The sequence below is a fragment of the Oncorhynchus keta genome, chromosome 35 (genome assembly GCF_023373465.1).
Source record: "Oncorhynchus keta strain PuntledgeMale-10-30-2019 chromosome 35, Oket_V2, whole genome shotgun sequence".
In the NCBI taxonomy this organism is placed as follows: Eukaryota; Metazoa; Chordata; class Actinopteri; order Salmoniformes; family Salmonidae; genus Oncorhynchus; species Oncorhynchus keta.
Genome location: NC_068455.1, coordinates 61293075 through 61313328, shown reverse-complemented (window position 1 = coordinate 61313328; position 20254 = coordinate 61293075). Strand labels below are relative to the sequence as shown.

The window sequence follows — 20254 nt, the reverse complement described above, 5'->3', positions numbered from 1 at the left end:
TTGGTCTCCTTCCCTTGGAATCCGAGGAAACACTGACAAATATTAATGCCAGTTGTGCAAACTTTGGATCCTCGGGGGAGAAAGGTCCGACGTTTCATGTCAGTCGTTTAATAAATTACAGACCCCTCTTGACAGCGACTATTCTTAACCTCCAGTCTGCACCAACGTATGGGACATTTTTCAGGAGCCGGTGCCAGCTTTAGCCTGAGTTGAAGTTTACTCTGCTGTACATTGTAATTTGCTGACGTTTCTTTTTTTTCTCCCTTCCTCCTCCTCTCTCTTTCTTTCCCCACCTACCGCTTTCAGATGTGACCATCCGTTCCACAATAGGTAAGTCTCATTTTGTTATTTTCCCAACCTAACTACTCCTCAACAGTGGGACGTTTTCAGTGGCAACTCATTGTGTATCCAATCTGAATGCTTAAGTAAAGGAGGGAGTAGGGGAGTGGTGGGGTAGATGCTGCTGTTTACTCAGGAAGGTGTGCAATGCTACGCCATCCCCCCCTTCGTTTTCCCACGTGTAAGAGCGCCAACACACAAGCTAGCTATTTCTGGCAACCGGGTTATGCTCTCAGCGGCTTAAATTGTATTCAAATGAGAGTCAAATGAGCCAGATTGTTCAAAGAGGATCCGGCAGTGTTGACTTAAACAGGGAGCCCAGGTATGTATTTCCAAAGATATAAACTATAGTAAGGGGCCACTGGTGATGAAAGTTTCCCCTGCCACAGCTCACTTCGCCATTTCTATCACACACCTCTGTGGTATGACAGGAAGGCACCATCACCATGGTGATTGCATCTCTATGAGGACAAGGAACTATTGAAATATTGGACAAAAAAAGATATATATATTCTAATGCAGTTCATGGCCACTGCGTATCTCAAGGAAGTGGGTGCATCACACTTAAAGTGGATAATAAAGGATATTAACAAATTACAAAGGAGACCGTTGTCATGCCCTTGTCGTATCATAAGGAGCGATGCACCACAAATATTTCAATTACTTTCAAGGACAAATGTGACCGACCGGCTCAAATCGGTCTTATGTAGCAAAATTAGAAATTGTGGTTTTTACTTTGGATGAAAGTAGACTCAGAGCTACAAAATGGTGTATCATACACTACAGTTAAGGAACAACGGGAAAGTAATTCTGCTTTGAAAGTTGATAAACATCTAAACTCACTTTTAAGAAATGGCCTTTGAATGCCCCACCCATCTCCCATTGAAATATTGGACAAAAATATATATATATTCTAATGCAGTTCATGCCCACTGAGTATCTCAAGGAAGTAGGTGCATCACACTTAAAGTGGCCTTTTTAAAGGATATTAACAAATAACAAAGGAGACCGTTGTCATGCCCGTGTCATATCGAGCGTTCTGTACTAACAGCAGTTAAACACCCAAGCTAACCTTCTAGCTACTTCCAGACACAAATGAGAGAACAGCTCACTAAACATTACTCGCCCTAGCAGAGCTGGTTAGGCTGTTATGTTATCCAGAGCGTTAGTGACTGCAACTGTGCTGTCAGATTGTCCGTAAATTCGCTCTTCGCTCTCAGAGCCAATGAGTAGGGTTGATCCAAACGTTCTGACCTCACAACGGCAGTCAAGCACTCAAGCGAACTGGCTAACATTGGCTAGCTTGCTAGCTATTTCCAGACACAAATTTGAGAACACCCCACTCTGACCATTTTACTCGCCCTAGCAGAGCTGGCTAGACTGTTTTTATGTTATCCAGAATGTTGGTGACTGCAACTGTGCTGTTGGCAACAATTTAATTTACAGTGCCTTGCGAAAGTATTCGGCCCCCTTGAACTTTGCGACCTTTTGCCACATTTCAGGCTTCAAACATAAAGATATAAAACTGTATTTTTTTGTGAAGAATCAACAACAAGTGGGACACAATCATGAAGTGGAACGACATTTATTGGATATTTCAAACTTTTTTAACAAATCAAAAACTGAAAAATTGGACGTGCAAAATTATTCAGCCCCCTTAAGTTAATACTTTGTAGCGCCACCTTTTGCTGCGATTACAGCTGTAAGTCGCTTGGGGTATGTCTCTATCAGTTTTGCACATCGAGAGACTGAATTTTTTCCCATTCCTCCTTGCAAAGCTCAGTGAGGTTGGATGGAGAGCATTTGTGAACAGCAATTTTCAGTTCTGTCCACAGATTCTCGATTGAGAATTTTTAAGAAATGGCTTTCTTCTTGCCACTCTTCCATAAAGGCCAGATTTGTGCAATATACGACTGATTGTTGTCCTATGGACAGAGTGTCCCACCTCAGCTGTAGATCTCTGCAGTTCATCCAGAGTGATCATGGGCCTCTTGGCTGCATCTCTGATCAGTCTTCTCCTTGTATGAGCTGAAAGTTTAGAGGGACGGCCAGGTCTTGGTAGATTTGCAGTGGTCTGATACTCCTTCCATTTCAATATTATCGCTTGCACAGTGCTCCTTGGGATGTTTAAAGCGTGGGAAATCTTTTTGTATCCAAATCCGGCTTTAAACTTCTTCACAACAGTATCTCGGACCTGCCTGGTGTGTTCCTTGTTCTTCATGATGCTCTCTGCGCTTTTAACGGACCTCTGAGACTATCACAGTGCAGGTGCATTTATACGGAGACTTGATTACACACAGGTGGATTGTATTTATCATCATTAGTCATTTAGGTCAACATTGGATCATTCAGAGATCCTCACTGAACTTCTGGAGAGAGTTTGCTGCAATGAAAGTAAAGGGGCTGAATAATTGTTTAAAAAGTTTGAAATATCCAATAAATGTTGTTCCACTTCATGATTGTGTCCCACTTGTTGTTGATTCTTCACAAAAAAATACAGTTTTATATCTTTATGTTTGAAGCCTGAAATGTGGCAAAAGGTCGCAAAGTTCAAGGGGGCCGAATACTTTCGCAAGGCACTGTAGCTTTTTCGATGTTTACTGACACCGGCCATATTCAACAGGTGTTGAGCGTTCGTAAATTCAGCAGTTATTCTGCGCTCTGGCACACTCAGACGAGAGAAGATGGCCAGATTGAATTTATGAACACACCCGAAATGGTTACTTGCATAGTGGAGGCTTTTTAAAAAAGAAATGCAGCTAGCTAGCTAAAGAATAAACCATAATTCTAACTCCTGACATTACTACCCTGCATGAATCTGCAGGTAGCTAACCAACCAGGTTCAATGTTAGCTAGCTAACATTAAGCTATAACTAGCCAAGCAATTGGCTCTGAGATACGAATAATAAGATCATACAGGTGTTTTCTCCATCTCCCCAGCTATCATACTTAAATTCCACTGAATTCAAAACTCGGTCCTTGAGAAAGTGGAGAGCAACACTTATGCAGTTTTAATACGCGATACATAAAAAAAAGTCATGTTAGACAGGATTACCTACACATACTGACCAGTTCAAGTTGACAGAAGCGTACTATATGGCAGACCAATCCAAACTCATCTCTCGGCATGTCCAGCCCACTCATTACCCCAGCAAATCATGGCTAGAGGGAAGGTTGCTGCCTTCCTTATACAGTAGTGTAACCTTTAATTATGGAGCAAAGAAAATAAGCTCAGACACGACAGTACAGTAAACTCTGGTTCCTTTTCCAGTTGTTCCAGGGTTCCTCAGCCGTGTCTATTCCTCACTGGGCTGATACAATTAGCCTATTGAATGAACAGTATAGGTGCACTGGTGCCTGGTTCCTCGGTGCATACAGCCCTAAAACAGTACGGGAGCCTGCACCAGTCCGGAAGGGGTCAGATACATGACTGAATCCCCCATAGCAGGACCCCAAAAAGTGGCAGCGTGAGCCGTCAACTCAATGATAATGTATAGAGGGGAAAATCAATGATCTCGTTCGCAAGGTAGGAGGGAGGAAGTGGTCAGGGGAACAACATTGGACAGTCGCTACACTCCCATAGCATGCTAACCTATTGTTAGCTTAGCCTCCTTGAATAGTGCATGTTAAATGCTCTCTTCAAGTTAGCATTCCTGAATGAGCTTTAATATAATGATGCATTGGGAGCAGGAGGGAAGTCACCTTGTGGTGTAATTGAAAACACAGTGCCACTCTGCCTGCCACTCGTAACCAGTCGGAGCATTTGGGGAGAGGTTCTGGTCCGGCTCTCGTGCTTTGAGAGGCAGACAGCAGTGAACTGAATTGACTGCTTGGAGGAGAAAACCCCTGGCTAGTTGGGAATTTTAATTACCCGCGGGAGGCCAACAGATGGACATTTACAGAGAACCTTGCTGGTCGACTTAGAATGTGTCAAACATCTGTGTCAAACATCAAACATCAACCACCAGGCATCTGTGGGGGTTGTGTTCCCAGGTTCACGTCCACTATGGCAGAAAGAGAGCACTCTTTGGTGGACTAAGCACGATTGAAACCAAATGGTCTTTATTTATGCCGTTTACCATGATTCAAGGTTAGAAACACAAATACGTACTGCTCATTATTACGGATACATGTTTTGGACACATTTGCCACATTGACAAAATAATATATAATGCACTAATTGATTGATAATAAATAGTCATCTGAATAATTAAATGTTTACTATGAATAACATTATGTAGTAACGTTGTTTGGGCACATTTACTGAGTACCTGTAAATATGTGCCTGAATCTTATTAACCTTTTCAGACCTCTTGTAACTCTGATCATTCATTGACTGAAGTACCTTCCAGCCTCTTCTCAGGAGCAATGTAATATTCTTTCTGCTCATGTAGAAAAAGTCATTTTTCATTGGAAGGTCTGTCATTTTGACAAAAAAAAATACATCCCGGGTTTAATCTCGCAAGTCTTGCAATTATTTATCTCCAGTCATTTCATTTGACAGTCATCAAATTAGTACTAATCTCTTCATCAACATTTACTGTTTTTGTCCATATGGGAAGTTTGATAGAGATGTCAGAGTTTGGGTTTGTCCTTGAGCAGACAGTTCCTGATACATCTCTGCCAATGAATCATACACAGCAGGTGTTTCTCCAGGATTTACATCATCATGGCAGCGTACCATCTCGTTTCATTGACCCCTCTTTTATTTCTACCATCTTGGGTCTTCCTCCCAACACGATATAGCAAGTCAAGAGCATGCTTCGTTCTTTCCCTAATTCTTGAAGCTCCATCCTTTGAATGTGCGTCGAAATGTCCGGGATTCAAAGGCCTACTCCTTTTTCATAAGCACTTCAAATAGAAGCTAAAGGCAGGAATGACAATTGGGTTCATTATGCTCGCCGAGGAACAAGGGCTCCAAGCAGTCGGAGAGTGAGAGCAACTGAGCGACAGTGAGAGTACAGAGAGTTAATCTTTGTTCGCTCCGCAGTGAGTAAAAATAACACCTTCAGTTCTTTAGAAAAGCTGGGCGCCAGTTATTATTGTATTATGCCATGCATGCCTTTCATTCAGGTAGAAGTTGTGCCATGCTTGATCAGTGTTTCAGTGAGTGGTGGCAAAGGAAGTGATTGTCGGCTGGATAAGCCAACACCATTACATTGTTAAATTCTATAAATAGGTGACAGGCTCAATGTAAAGTGCATCGGGATGCTGTTTGCACCCCGACTTTCCCGTGAAAGGCCAGTCATAACCGCTTAATGTTCAAATTGATGTAACATCATACTAGTACTGTAGGTGCTACAAAGACAACTGCCAGGGAGACAACTGACATTAGATTATCTACGAATACATTGTTAAAATCAGCATTCTATATCTAATTTGACCTGATTACCAAATCTCATCCACTATTAATTCAACTGTATTGCTTGAATTGTCCCATCATGTTCATATAGGTATCTACCTTTACACGACTTATCGGTTGTAATATCTAAAAAAAAAAATACACTAAGAATAACTAAGGGATTTTGTAGTACAAGCAGATACCCATAGACTTCCAGTTATTGTGCTAACGCTAGTTTGCATTGGCTTGCGAACCTACCTTTAACTTCCTTCACAATGGACATAGAGACATAAAAATGTTCATCTGACTCTGGGGAAGTAGATAATTGCCAAAATCCCGATATATCCCTTTAAAAGAGGCTTCATAAGATTCAGGAAAATAGGCATTCGTCATGTTACAGCTGAGTCATACATTTTAGGAAAGGTACCAGAAAAGGTCTTTGTTCCATGTGTCATTACAGCCAACTCATGAGTGCCAGAACTGGGCCAGCAGGTACGCTGTGGCATTAAATATTATTATGACACGAAGCGTCTCGACATTTGCCAGTTTATTAGGAGTGGTGGGATACACACACACACACACACACACACACACACACACACACACACACACACACACACACACACACACACACACACACACACACACACACACACACACACACACACACACACACACACACACACACACACAGTCTCACACATACACGTGTCCCCGCAAGTGTGGCTGCTGTTTGTAACAGATGGCTCGTCTTTAACTTTATAGGAGACAACGATGTCACTGGCAAACGCGATAAGTTGTCTCAGTGCCTGGGGAGAGCAACATCCATCAGTAGCTAACAGCATATGGTAAAGGCACATTAAGGTCTCCCTGTCTCTTTCTCCATCTCTCTCTTTCTGCATGACTGTATCTGGTCCTGCATCCGGGCCTCAGATCCACACTTCACAAGAGAGAGAAGGGGTAGCACCAAGCATTGGATTCCAAGCTTTGGCCCTTTGGTCCCCTTACCGTGTTCAATTTGTATTTTTAGCCAATGGGGAAACTTTTACAGAACACACTGAACTGAGCAAAAGTATTTTTTTTGGACACAGTAGAAAGAACAAAGGCCTTCTGGTTTGTTGCAATGTCACAACCAGATTACGAAACCACATTGGCATGCATTGGCGTGTGTCAACTGAGTCTTAGCTTCACACCTCCCTTTCCCCCTTGAGGACATTCTTTATGGCATCACCAATAGGGAAGTATGCCGGTGTTGTTTACCATCATCCATTATGCATTTGACTCCATAGTGTGCAACCTGGTTGATTCTTCTCATACCCAAAGCATGAAATTGAACTCACTCCCACCCCAAACAGGGAACCTCTACCACTCTTGTTCACCCTACGTCAGCATTCAAAGACCAGACACACTGCGATATAGGGCTGTGCTGTGTTAACCCCTAGGGCACTCCCCACTCAGCACTGTAGCTGACTTCCCTGACATAGACTACATTAACTCCCAATTTAGACGTGTTCTTTTTAAATATGCCCGTAAGGAGCTATTTTAATCACCCCGTTGCGTTTAATGTTCCCTTCATCCACTCCTCGCCACTTGTGTCGACATGTCGTCTAGTCCACCCTCTGACTTGTCTTTTATGCTACAGTGTGTTTAATCATTTCACTTTTATTCATGCCATGTAAAGAACCGTGCCCCTTTTTACTCTGAAATTGCTCCCTTTCCGATATGTCACAGCAAGGGTTCCCGAGCTCTCTCGTTCCCCAGCCCTCTCTGTATTGTTAGTCCAGAGTTTTTAATTAGTCCAGTTAATTATCTGCTCTTTGAAAGTATGATTTCTTTGTGCCTGTATGGTTCCGCCATTAAACCAAACAGTGACGATCAAAGAACTGACACATACAAAAATCAGTTGTCCAAAAGGCTGTGGCATCATATAACGAGTACCACGCCAAGGAGTGTTGTTGATGTGCTAGAGTAGAATCAGAAATGTTGAAGCATTCTTTTGATATCTTGCCGTTAATATGTCATGCAGAACCATGAAGGAACAAGACACATGATATAGAGACACCAGTCACATTTCATCCATGATTACTGACCAATAGTCATCTCTGGATTACTGACCAATCGTCATCTCTGAGTACAATAGCTGAATGACTACAGACACCAGACAGCCGTTTTCACTCCTAATAATGTAAGCATGGCCTCGTCGTTGGCATGTCTTTTAGACACATGAATACAAACCAACATTTTGCTGGCAGGACATAAGAGGTTGACGAATGTTGGACGGAATCCGCCCCTCGCTCCCTGAAGGTCAAATGTCAGAGGTTATTCTGTGACCCATCCATCTGCCGTTCTGGCTCTGATTCTGGCACATAGGCTGGATGTTCTTTTAGTCAGGTGGAATATTTCATGTGTGGCCAAGCAGAGACATCCTGGTTTCAATGAAACTCCAGTCTTTTCATCTGTAGGTGTAACTTTGAATTGCTCTAAGGGAAAGCTTATATGAAGAGTGCTTTAGTCACATGCTCCACAGCTGTGAAATGCTACTCTCATGTTGTTCTCTGGTAGTTGCTTTTTCCGCAAGGCCACTATTTACTGTCTTCCTGCCTCCCAGATTGAGATCTGAAACCAAAGAAAACATTTCCCATGTCGTCCAGGCCTGTTTTTATTCACATTTTCAATGCGAATCCCCGAATCTTTGTTCAAAGTGACACTTTCAGTGCAGTAATAAATGAACAATCCAGCACCTGATACTGTAAATCCTCTACCGGGAGCGTTCTCAAAACCGTGAAATACTTATTTTAATCAAGAACCTCTAAGCATCCAAACTCTCCTCTTTTTTTTATTTGAATGAGGCATTTATATTCGCTACATCCACAGCCATACATGCTCTAGCCCCATGGGTTCTGGTATGGATTTTAAAAGAGCTATGTATTTCCTCTACAGAGCTATCTGTACACAGAAAGCCTCTATGGAAGAGTGGCTCTCTCCACGCACTCTCTCTTGACGTACTAACACCAAAATAGAATCCTTCTGCCATAATTGGTCCGCTGTGGCCTGCCACACATCGAACCAGGTCTGTGCTGAATAAGACGATCCAGGTTTTATGGCAAAGAGTCCTTTTAGTCCCCTGGCTACTGATTAAGACTATTGGAAGATGTTCGTACTGTAGGGCATTTTTTCCACTCGTTACCCTGACATTCTTTCGGGTCAAGTAAGAAAATCAGTACAGTGATTTGGTTTTTGCTCCAGGCCGGTACAAACTGAACCGGAGGGCGTCTAGTAGCGTACCCTTCACATTGTAGGTTGAGCACAAGCACAACATGCAGTGGGGTTGTCAATCAGACCCGTAGCACACAAGAACAATAATTTTTCCTCTCTTTCAATTTAGGTAATTGATTCCCCTTTTAACTTTGTTAGTAGTGTGTCCATATATGTATGTTAAAAGGACAACCTTGTCCCACACTCAGAGGCTTAAGGGCCATTGAAACAGAAGGGGTATGTGCTGCCTGAAATACAAATATGCTGTACTATATACAGTTCATTTTTACAAAGAATTAATGAAAATATTTTACATTTGGCCTTCAGTTCCCCCTAAAAAAAGGTAGGCGCATGTCACCTCTGAAAAAGCAGTACTTATGGTTGTAATGTGAGCATTATCAGTGTTTTTATTACACTTTGAACATTATTGCTCCAGAATTTATTTCATAATTATTTCAGTTTGAGAACTAAGTGCAAATGTGAGGCCATCTGTTAGCATCATTACAAAGAACAGTGTGATTGGAGGATAATGTGCGATTGCTCCCATTAAGCAAAGTTGACATCTCTTTATTTACCTACGGTCTTCTGCCTTTCCCCACTCTCTTGCTGCTGAAATGTATCTGGGGCCAGTAATCGCTTCACTCGGAGGACGGGAGAGAAAGAAAAGCGAGATGTGCAGGAATAACAATCTATCTAACACAGCACAACCTCAAGACACTGAATAATCTTTGACGCATGCCATACTCCTCTCTCTAGGTTTTTGCCCCGAATCGTTCCAATTTTACTCGTGTTTTTTGTCTGGTTAGCACACAGTGGAATGGTGTATCTGGTTTCTAGTTGTGGTTTCATATCATTGTGGTTTGGGTATGATGTCATACATCTGATTGTGTTATAGTAGTGACAGATCGGTCTTGGTTATGTCATACATCTGATTGTGTTATAGTAGTGACAGATTGGTCTTGGTTATGTCATGCATCTGATTGTGTTATAGTAGTGACAGATTAGTCTTGGTTATGTCATACATCTGATTGTGTTATAGTAGTGACAGATTGGTGTTGGTTATGTCATGCATCTGATTGTGTTATAGTAGTGACAGATTGGTGTTGGTTATGTCATGCATCTGATTGTGTTATAGTAGTGACAGATCGGTCTTGGTTATGTCATGCATCTGATTGTGTTATAGTAGTGACAGATTGGTCTTGGTTATGTCATGCATCTGATTGTGTTATAGTAGTGACAGATTGGTCTTGGTTATGTCATGCATCTGATTGTGTTATAGTAGTGACAGATTGGTCTTGGTTATGTCATGCATCTGATTGTGTTATAGTAGTGACAGATTGGTCTTGGTTATGTCATGCATCTGATTGTGTTATAGTAGTGACAGATTGGTCTTGGTTATGTCATGCATCTGATTGTGTTATAGTAGTGACAGATTGGTCTTGGTTATGTCATGCATCTGATTGTGTTATAGTAGTGACAGATTGGTCTTGGTTATGTCATGCATCTGATTGTGTTATAGTAGTGACAGATTGGTCTTGGTTATGTCATGCATCTGATTGTGTTATAGTAGTGACAGATTGGTCTTGGTTATGTCATGCATCTGATTGTGTTATAGTAGTGACAGATTGGTCTTGGTTATGTCATGCATCTGATTGTGTTATAGTAGTGACAGATTGGTCTTGGTTATGTCATGCATCTAATTGTGTTATAGTAGTGACAGATTGGTCTTGGTTATGTCATGCATCTGATTGTGTTATAGTAGTGACAGATTGGTCTTGGTTATGTCATGCATCTAATTGTGTTATAGTAGTGACAGATTGGTCTTGGTTATGTCATGCATCTAATTGTGTTATAGTAGTGACAGATTGGTCTTGGTTATGTCATGCATCTAATTGTGTTATAGTAGTGACAGATTGGTCTTGGTTATGTCATGCATCTGATTGTGTTATAGTAGTGACAGATTGGTCTTGGTTATGTCATGCATCTAATTGTGTTATAGTAGTGACAGATTGGTCTTGGTTATGTCATGCATCTGATTGTGTTATAGTAGTGACAGATTGGTCTTGGTTATGTCATGCATCTAATTGTGTTATAGTAGTGACAAATTGGTCTTGGTTATGTCATGCATCTGATTGTGTTATAGTAGTGACAGATTGGTCTTGGTTATGTCATGCATCTGATTGTGTTATAGTAGTGACAGATTGGTCTTGGTTATGTCATGCATCTGATTGTGTTATAGTAGTGACAGATTGGTCTTGGTTATGTCATGCATCTGATTGTGTTATAGTAGTGACAGATTGGTCTTGGTTATGTCATGCATCTGATTGTGTTATAGTAGTGACAGATTGGTCTTGGTTATGACGTACATATTGGTAACAGTAATGACATTGTTCTGGGGTGAAATACTAGGTTGTGGTATGCATGATTGAAAACTAGTCATTGAAATGATTTGTCATCCAAGAGGATACTGAAACCCTTCTACAGTAACTACACTCAACTAAAACAGCTGTAGTCAGAGGATGCTTAAAGAAGGTCACAATTTCAACTCATCCGAGGCACAATCTTTTTGTGTGTTAACACCTAATGAAATTGACTACTACACGCGTTCGGTAGTTTTATACTGTCATGGCACCCGCTCTAGTAAAAGACTCAATTCCATTCCAACGGTACCAGGGAGCGATTGTCTCCCGCGACAGTTGGTGTCATCAGTGACTGAACCGTTTTAATTACGCCGTTGGAACAGGTAATTTACAAGGCAACCGTCCAGGGAGGCCGAAAAAGAGTTGGGTGAATTATGCTGATATTAACATAATCCACTCTTGTAAATTGGAATGGCAATATTACTAAGGGTGCATTGCATTCATTCAGTGCCTCTAATTCCTCTCACATAGCTGGTGCTTAGGTCCTAATGAGAAATAAGAAGGCACTTTGCAAGGCGCGGTTCCCACTGTAGCCGAGGAGAGATGATCTCCTTGCACTCTAAAATGAATGGCACTTTTGTTATTAAAACCAAAGGGGATTTAAAGACACATCCTAGGTGTCTGGAAAGAGAGAGTGGATTGGAGTGGAGAATGTAATACTATGAGGTTTTGAGTAGGTGCTCATGGTTAGTTGAAAGGAAAAAGCATGAAACTCTTGATGAGGTTAGCTGAGCTTTAACATCAAGATGTTTGACTGTTTTAAGTGAATAATCTACTGTCAAAACACTTCTTCGATAGCAAGCAAGGAAATGCATCTGAATCAGAGGGTGTACGAACATTGGATGCTTGGTACGCTAGTTCCCCTTCACTGATGGACCCAGTCATGTTAATATTTGTCTAAACCCTCATATTCATCATTGATTTCTGACAGTTTATGGATTTATATTTGACTGCAATGGCATTTGGAAAGCGAACTGAACCGTACAGCATGTTATGTCTGAAAGTATTCATTATTTGATCAATCTCTCTCAACATTGCAGTATAAGAATGTTCACCAAATATAAACACGTGTGGTTTATGAGAATCTGTGCTTGTGCTTGTGTTCAACATACAGTGAACCTGTCCATCATGTTGCTTTCTCTCAGCGAGACACAGCCAAATAGTTAATACCCAGAATAAATTGGCAATGAAATGAATTAAAAATGATTATTCATTAAACACATGCATAATATGACAGTCAATACCCTATCGATCAACGATGAATTTTAATTTACCCATAATGACACTGTATTAAGGGAGCTGATTGATTGTTTTTACACATGGGAGAACACAGTTATGACACACACACACACACTCATGTATGCACACACTCTGCCACACACAGTCATGTGCCACAATGTTATTATCTCATTCTCCACAGTCTCATCTTTCTCAAAAAGCCCCAGGGTGTGTGTGTGTGTGTGTGTGTGTGTGTGTGTGTGTGTGTGTGTGTGTGTGTGTGTGTGTGTGTGTGTGTGTGTGTGTGTGTGTGTGTGTGTGTGTGTGTGTGTGTGTGTGTGTGTGTGTGTGTGTGTGTGCGACAGGGACAGTCAAGGCTGAGCTCACACAAGCCCTTGCAGCACGCGTCACTGCCAGTGAAGACCTGCTACGTCTTAGAGTTGAGAGATAGAGAGAGAGAGACCGCCACTGGCAAACTGGAGGGGGGTGGGGGTATTGGAGTATAGGCCAGACCCCTCCTTTCCCGAATTGCTAATTGCTAATTGCCCTGATTGGAGTAGAATGTTGTGATTCAATTAATTTTCATTCTCTTTTTCATTCAGGATGCTTGGGAAGCACAACCACCACTACCGCACACAAAGACACACTCTGACACGTTTTTTTACGTTATAGATTTTGACGTGTGAGAAATGCACGTCATATGGCATCTTGCACTTGCTCCTCGTGAATCAGGAGTGAGTTAACCTTGCTCACGTGCTTCCTTAGAAGTTTGAGCGCCCGGTCCTGTTGGGTTTGACACCGTCAAAGGGGCTGATATGCTTTGACGGCTTCCCTTTTATGTACCCCGACTAAGACGTTAATCACACCAATCAGTCAATCGCCGACCGAACATGCTGTCATATGACTTTGCATAACTCACTGCTCACTCAACTCACTGACCCATCATACATTGTATATGTCCTTTGAACAAGACTCCCTAGTCACTTTGCATTTGGTTCCGGCAGCCATCATTGCTTTCATTGAGTTGCTTTTTCGGCATCTAGGGCCCGAGCAGAGCCGACAGACTTGTGGGTGGTAGGTGTCCGTCCCAAACGCCCTCTCTCTCCTCCTCCGCGTACTCTACGAGGTCCCCTTCGTATTTACGCGCAGCGGCAACAGAGGCAAGGAGGAGTGGCGCCTGATGACTGGACTCGATTAACAGTGACACCTCGGACACAAACCAGCTGTTAACCAGGAAGAGCCCATTTCTAACCCCTTCCACCACCGTCAAAGTCAAAAGCAGCAATGGGAGCCAATTTCATGTCCAGAAATCCATTTATCCTTGCATTATCTCTCACAGCATCTCTCCGCTTATACATTACCATCTAATATACACCCTCTGTGAAGCTTAACATTAAACATGTTGTGGAGCGGGTTTGAGAGCTTCAAGTTCCTTGGCGTCCAAATCACTAAGGACTTAACATGGTCCACACACACCCGCACTGTCGTGAAGAGGGCACGTCAGCGCCGCTTCCCCCTCAGGAGGCAGAACATATTTGGCATGGGCCCTCGGATCCTCAAAAAGTTCTACAGCTGCACCATCGAGAGCATCTTGACTGGCTGTATTACTGCTTGGTATGGAAAATGCACCACCCTTGACCGCAAAGCGCTACAGGCGGTGGTGCGGACAGCCCAGTACATCACTGGGGCCGAGCTCCCTGCCATCCAGGACCTCTATATCAGGCCGTGTCAGAGGAAGGCCTGAAAATTGGCAAAGACTCCAACCAACCAAGCCATAGACTGTTCATTCTGCTACCGTCCGGCAAACGGTGCCGTTACATTGGCTATTGGACCAACAGGCTCCGAGACAGCTTGCCCCATGCCATAAGCCTGCTAAATAGTCAACTATCTTCATTGATCCTATATTGCACTGACCCTATGCACACTCGCTATATATACACACACTCATACACACTACATTGACACTACACACACACACATACAGTAATACACACATATATACCAACACAAACACACACACACACAGAATTTGCTATTATTATTATATTATAGAATTTGCTGCTGCTATTCTGTTCTTTATTTTACTCGTATTATTATCTATCCTGATGCCGAGTCACTTTACCCTGCCTTCATATACATATCTACCTCAAACATCTTATTATTATCTATCCTGATGCCTAGTCACTTTACCCTGCCTTCATGTACATATCTACCTCAAACATCTTATTATTATCTATCCTGATGTCTAGTCACTTTACCCTGCCTACATGTACATATCTACCTCAAACATCTTATTATTATCTATCCTGATGTCTAGTCACTTTACCCTGCCTACATGTACATATCTACCTCAAACATCTTATTATTATCTATCCTGATGCCTAGTCACTTTACCCTGCCTTCATGTACATATCTACCTCAAACATCTTATTATTATCTATCCTGATGTCTAGTCACTTTACCCTGCCTACATGTACATATCTACCTCAAACATCTTATTATTATCTATCCTGATGCCTAGTCACTTTACCCTGCCTACATGTACATATCTACCTCAAACATCTTATTATTATCTATCCTGATGCCTAGTCACTTTACCCTGCCTTCATGTACATATCTACCTCAAACATCTTATTATTATCTATCCTGATGCCTAGTCACTTTACCCTGCCTTCATGTACATATCTACCTCAAACATCTTATTATTATCTATCCTGATGCCTAGTCACTTTACCCTGCCTTCATGTACATATCTACCTCAAACACCTTATTATTATCTATCCTGATGCCTAGTCACTTTACCCTGCCTACATGTACATATCTACCTCAAACATCTTATTATTATCTATCCTGATGCCTAGTCACTTTACCCTGCCTACATGTACATATCTACCTCAAACATCTTATTATTATCTATCCTGATGCCTAGTCACTTTACCCTGCCTACATGTACATATCTACCTCAAACATCGTATTATCTATCCTGATGTCTAGTCACTTTACCCTGCCTTCATGTACATATCTACCTCAAACATCTTATTATTATCTATCCTGATGCCTAGTCACTTTACCCTGCCTACATGTACATATCTACCTCAAACATCGTATTATCTATCCTGATGCCTAGTCACTTTACCCTGCCTTCATATACATATCTACCTCAAACATCTTATTATTATCTATCCTGATGCCTAGTCACTTTACCCTGCCTACATGTACATATCTACCTCAAACATTGTATTATCTATCCTGATGCCTAGTCACTTTACCCTGCCTACATGTACATATCTACCTCAAACATTGTATTATCTATCCTGATGCCTAGTCACTTTACCCTGCCTACATGTACATATCTACCTCAAACATTGTATTATCTATCCTGATGCCTAGTCACTTTACCCTGCCTACATGTACATATCTACCTCAAACATCTTATTATTATCTATCCTGATGCCTAGTCACTTTACCCTGCCTACATGTACATATCTACCTCAAACATTGTATTATCTATCCTGATGTCTAGTCACTTTACCCTGCCTACATGTACATATCTACCTCAAACATCTTATTATTATCTATCCTGATGCCTAGTCACTTTACCCTGCCTTCATGTACATATCTACCTCAAACATTGTATTATCTATCCTGATGCCTAGTCACTTTACCCTGCCTACATGTACATATCTACCTCAAACATTGTATTATCTATCCTGATGCCGAGTCACTTTACCCTGCCTTCATGTACATATCTACCTCAAACATCTTATTATTATCTATCCTGATGCCTAGTCACTTTACCCTGCCTTCATGTACATATCTACCTCAAACATCGTATTATTATCTATCCTGATGCCTAGTCACTTTACCCTGCCTACATGTACATATCTACCTCAAACATTGTATTATCTATCCTGATGCCTAGTCACTTTACCCTGCCTTCATGTACATATCTACCTCAAACATCTTATTATTATCTATCCTGATGCCGAGTCACTTTACCCTGCCTACATGTACATATCTACCTCAAACATCTTATTATTATCTATCCTGATGCCTAGTCACTTTACCCTGCCTTCATGTACATATCTACCTCAAACATCTTATTATTATCTATCCTGATGCCTAGTCACTTTACCCTGCCTTCATGTACATATCTACCTCAAACATCTTATTATTATCTATCCTGATGTCTAGTCACTTTACCCTGCCTACATGTACATATCTACCTCAAACATCGTATTATCTATCCTGATGTCTAGTCACTTTACCCTGCCTACATGTACATATCTACCTCAAACATCGTATTATCTATCCTGATGTCTAGTCACTTTACCCTGCCTACATGTACATATCTACCTCAAACATCGTATTATCTATCCTGATGCCTAGTCACTTTACCCTGCCTTCATGTACATATCTACCTCAAACATCTTATTATTATCTATCCTGATGCCTAGTCACTTTACCCTGCCTTCATGTACATATCTACCTCAAACATCTTATTATTATCTATCCTGATGCCGAGTCACTTTACCCTGCCTTCATGTACTTATCTTCCTCAAATACCTCATACCCCTGCACATTGATCTGGTACTGGTACTCCATGTATATAGCTCCATTCTTGAGTATTTTATTTTATTTGATTTGATTGCTTTTGTTTTGTTTTTATTATCATTTTTTAACTCTTCATCGTTGGGAAGGGCTCGTAAGCAAACATTTCACAGTAAAGTCTACACCAGTTGTATTTGGCGCATGTGACAAATACTATTTTATTTTATTTGAATCAAAGTGTTGGGGGTTTAATGTCCCACAAGCTTCGAGATCACTGGCACTGTCAGGGACCGAAGCCCAAAACAATAAGTCTGAATGAATTTAATGTTTTTCTAAGGCACAATATAAGTCTCTTTCGGTTGACACTTTTCCCCTCTTGTGCTTTTAAGAGATTAAAGTGCTTAGCTGGTATAAGCGTCTTTGTTGAAAAGGTGTTGACTGTAGACATTGGTGAAATGTGCTCTTTCACATTTGGTCAGCAATATGATGCTATCTTTAGAGATTGATTCATCATGACCCTTTCTTATGGCTATAATAACATAAGTGAAAGGAGAAATATTAGAGCTGTCATCGAGGGCATCATGATGTGTAATATTTTGCATAAGGGATATTCCCCCAGTTTATAATATATTCCATATCAATTCCATGATGTTTTACATTGAATATACTATACAGATGATACATATGCATCGCAAGATGCTGCCAACCTTTTTTCTTCAACAAACTCCTTTTGTTCCAGCAAAGTTGAACTTTTCTAACACATCGGCGTCTGCGAGCGTGGCAACACCTTTTAAAATTAGACCCATCTTGTGCAATCGCGCCCAAACGTGGGATGAACACTAATTTACAACCTTTCAGTTTGAGACCTCGCCAGTCTCCTGCCTCTTCGCACGTTCACATCCCCCTGTTGCCAAAGCGCCGGTTGAGAACTGAAGGGGAGCAGTTTAAAAATTCCTCCTCAAAGGTGTTGATTTTTTCACATTGGAGAAGAGTGTAAACCTGCTCACCTCTTCTCTCATTCGCACATGATTCACGATAAGCCATTTCAAAAAGTTACAGCAATCACATCCACCCTGTAGACAATTTCTCCTCACCGAAGATACTGAATCAATCAGGTCCGAGGGGGTGTGGTGGCTAAGGGTTGTTCTTATGTGCGACGCAACACGGAGTGCCTGGACACAGCACCTTAGCCATGGATTTCGCAATATACCACAAACACTGAGGTGCCTTATTGCTATTATAAACTGGTTACCATGTAATTAGAGCAGTAAAAATAAATGTTTTGTCATACCCGTGGTATATGGTCTGATATCACACGCACATACGCACATCCAGTTGTAAGCTGCACGGTCTGATATACCATGGCTTTCAGCCAATCAGCATTCAGGGCTCGAACCACCCTGTTCATAAAGTGTTATAAGGCACTGCAGGTGTACTGCATGCACATCAAACTAATTGACTAGTTGATGTCTCTATGGGTCTATCACGTTGTCCTCTTTTGGCACCGGAAAAATGGCAGCCATTTCACGGGCGCATAACGAATTGTGCTATTATGTGTTTTTTTTTGCGTTATTTGTAACTTATTTTGTAATAATGTTTCTGCCACCGTATCTTACGGCAAAAAAGATATCAGGACAGTGATCACTCACCTCGTATTAGACTAAGATTTGTTTTTCAACAAGCAGGACGTACAAGATGTACTTCAGTCTCCCGACGAGGCCAATATCCCCGTCATTGGCAGGAGAAAGAGATGCAGGTATAGAGGATACAGAGCAGGGTGCCTTGTAAGGATCCACTGATGGCAGAGTGGGACATCTGCATTTACCATCAATATTACTTGCCAAAGTACAATCATTGGACAATAAATTAGATGAGGTACAATCACGAATATCCTAACAACGGGACATCAAAAACTGTAATATCTTTTGTTTCACCAAATCGTGGCTGAATGATGACATGGATAATATTCACCTATTTTTGGCTTAACTACACTGCTTGTAATGACTATATGCTGTCTTCTTATACATGTACCACCTAATAGGATTTAGTTTTATTCTGTGTATGTGTGAGTTAAGTTTTGTTTTGTCCTCTAAATTGGCCATCCCATTCAACAGTACAATGAATGTCATTGTTAGTATTGCTGTCTTTTTTATTTGATTTTTTATTGTAAAATAATAAACATATTATAAAATAAAAAAATCAGCTGGCGGGATATACGCTGCACCGGCTAGACAGCACACTCCGGTAAGAGGAGGAGGGGGGTGTATGTGTATATTTGTAAACAGCTGGTGCATGAAATCTAAGGAGGTCTCTAGATTTTGCTTGTCTGAAGTATTATGTCCCTGATTGAGACTGTAATCCCAACATGTTTCAAGCAGACCACCATAGTCCCTGTGCCCAAGAAAACTACGGTAACCTGCCTAAATGACTACAGACCCGTAGCACTCACGTCCATAGCCATGAAGTGATTTGACGGGCTGGTCATGGCTCACATTAACAACTTTATCCCAGAAACCCTAGACCCACTCCAATATGCATACCGCTCAAACAGATCCACAGATGACACAATCTCTATCGCACTCCACACTGCCCTGTCAAACCTGGACAAAAGGAACACCTACGTGAGAATGCTATTCATAGACTACAGCTCAAAGCTCATCACTAAGCTAAGGATCCTGGGACTAAACACCTCCCTGTGCAACTGCATCCTGGACTTCCTGACGGGCCTCCCCAGGTGGTAAGGGTTGGTAACAACACATCTGCCATGCTGATCCTCAACACTGGAGCCCCTCAGGGGTGCGTGCTCAGTCCCCTCCTGTACTCCCTGTTCACCCACGACTGCATGGCCTGGCACGACTCCAACACCATCATTAAGTTTGCAGATGACACAGTGTTAGGCCTGATCACTGACAACGATGAGACAGCCTATAGGGAGGAGGTCAAAGACCTGGCTGGGTGGTGCCAGAATAACAACCTATCCCTCAATGTAATCAAGACAAAGGAGATGATTGTGGACTACAGAAAAAGGAGGACCGAGCACACCCACATTCTCATCGACGGGGCTGTAGTGGAGCAGGTTGAAAGCTTCAACACCAAGACAGTCGTGAAGAGGGCACGACAAAGCCTATTC

At 41.7% G+C, this 20254-nt stretch overlaps 1 protein-coding gene across 17 annotated transcripts in view; it reads left to right on the top strand.

The window, feature by feature from the left end:
• Nucleotides 1-20254, top strand: part of LOC118368770 (receptor-type tyrosine-protein phosphatase delta-like) — a 597123-nt gene that overhangs the window by 165546 nt on the left and 411323 nt on the right. For all 17 annotated transcript variants that reach the window (XM_052497200.1, XM_052497201.1, XM_052497198.1 and 14 more), the window contains exon 4: nt 307-330. The gene's annotated coding sequence lies outside the window, so the exon portion shown is untranslated. The remainder of the gene's footprint in view (nt 1-306; nt 331-20254) is intronic.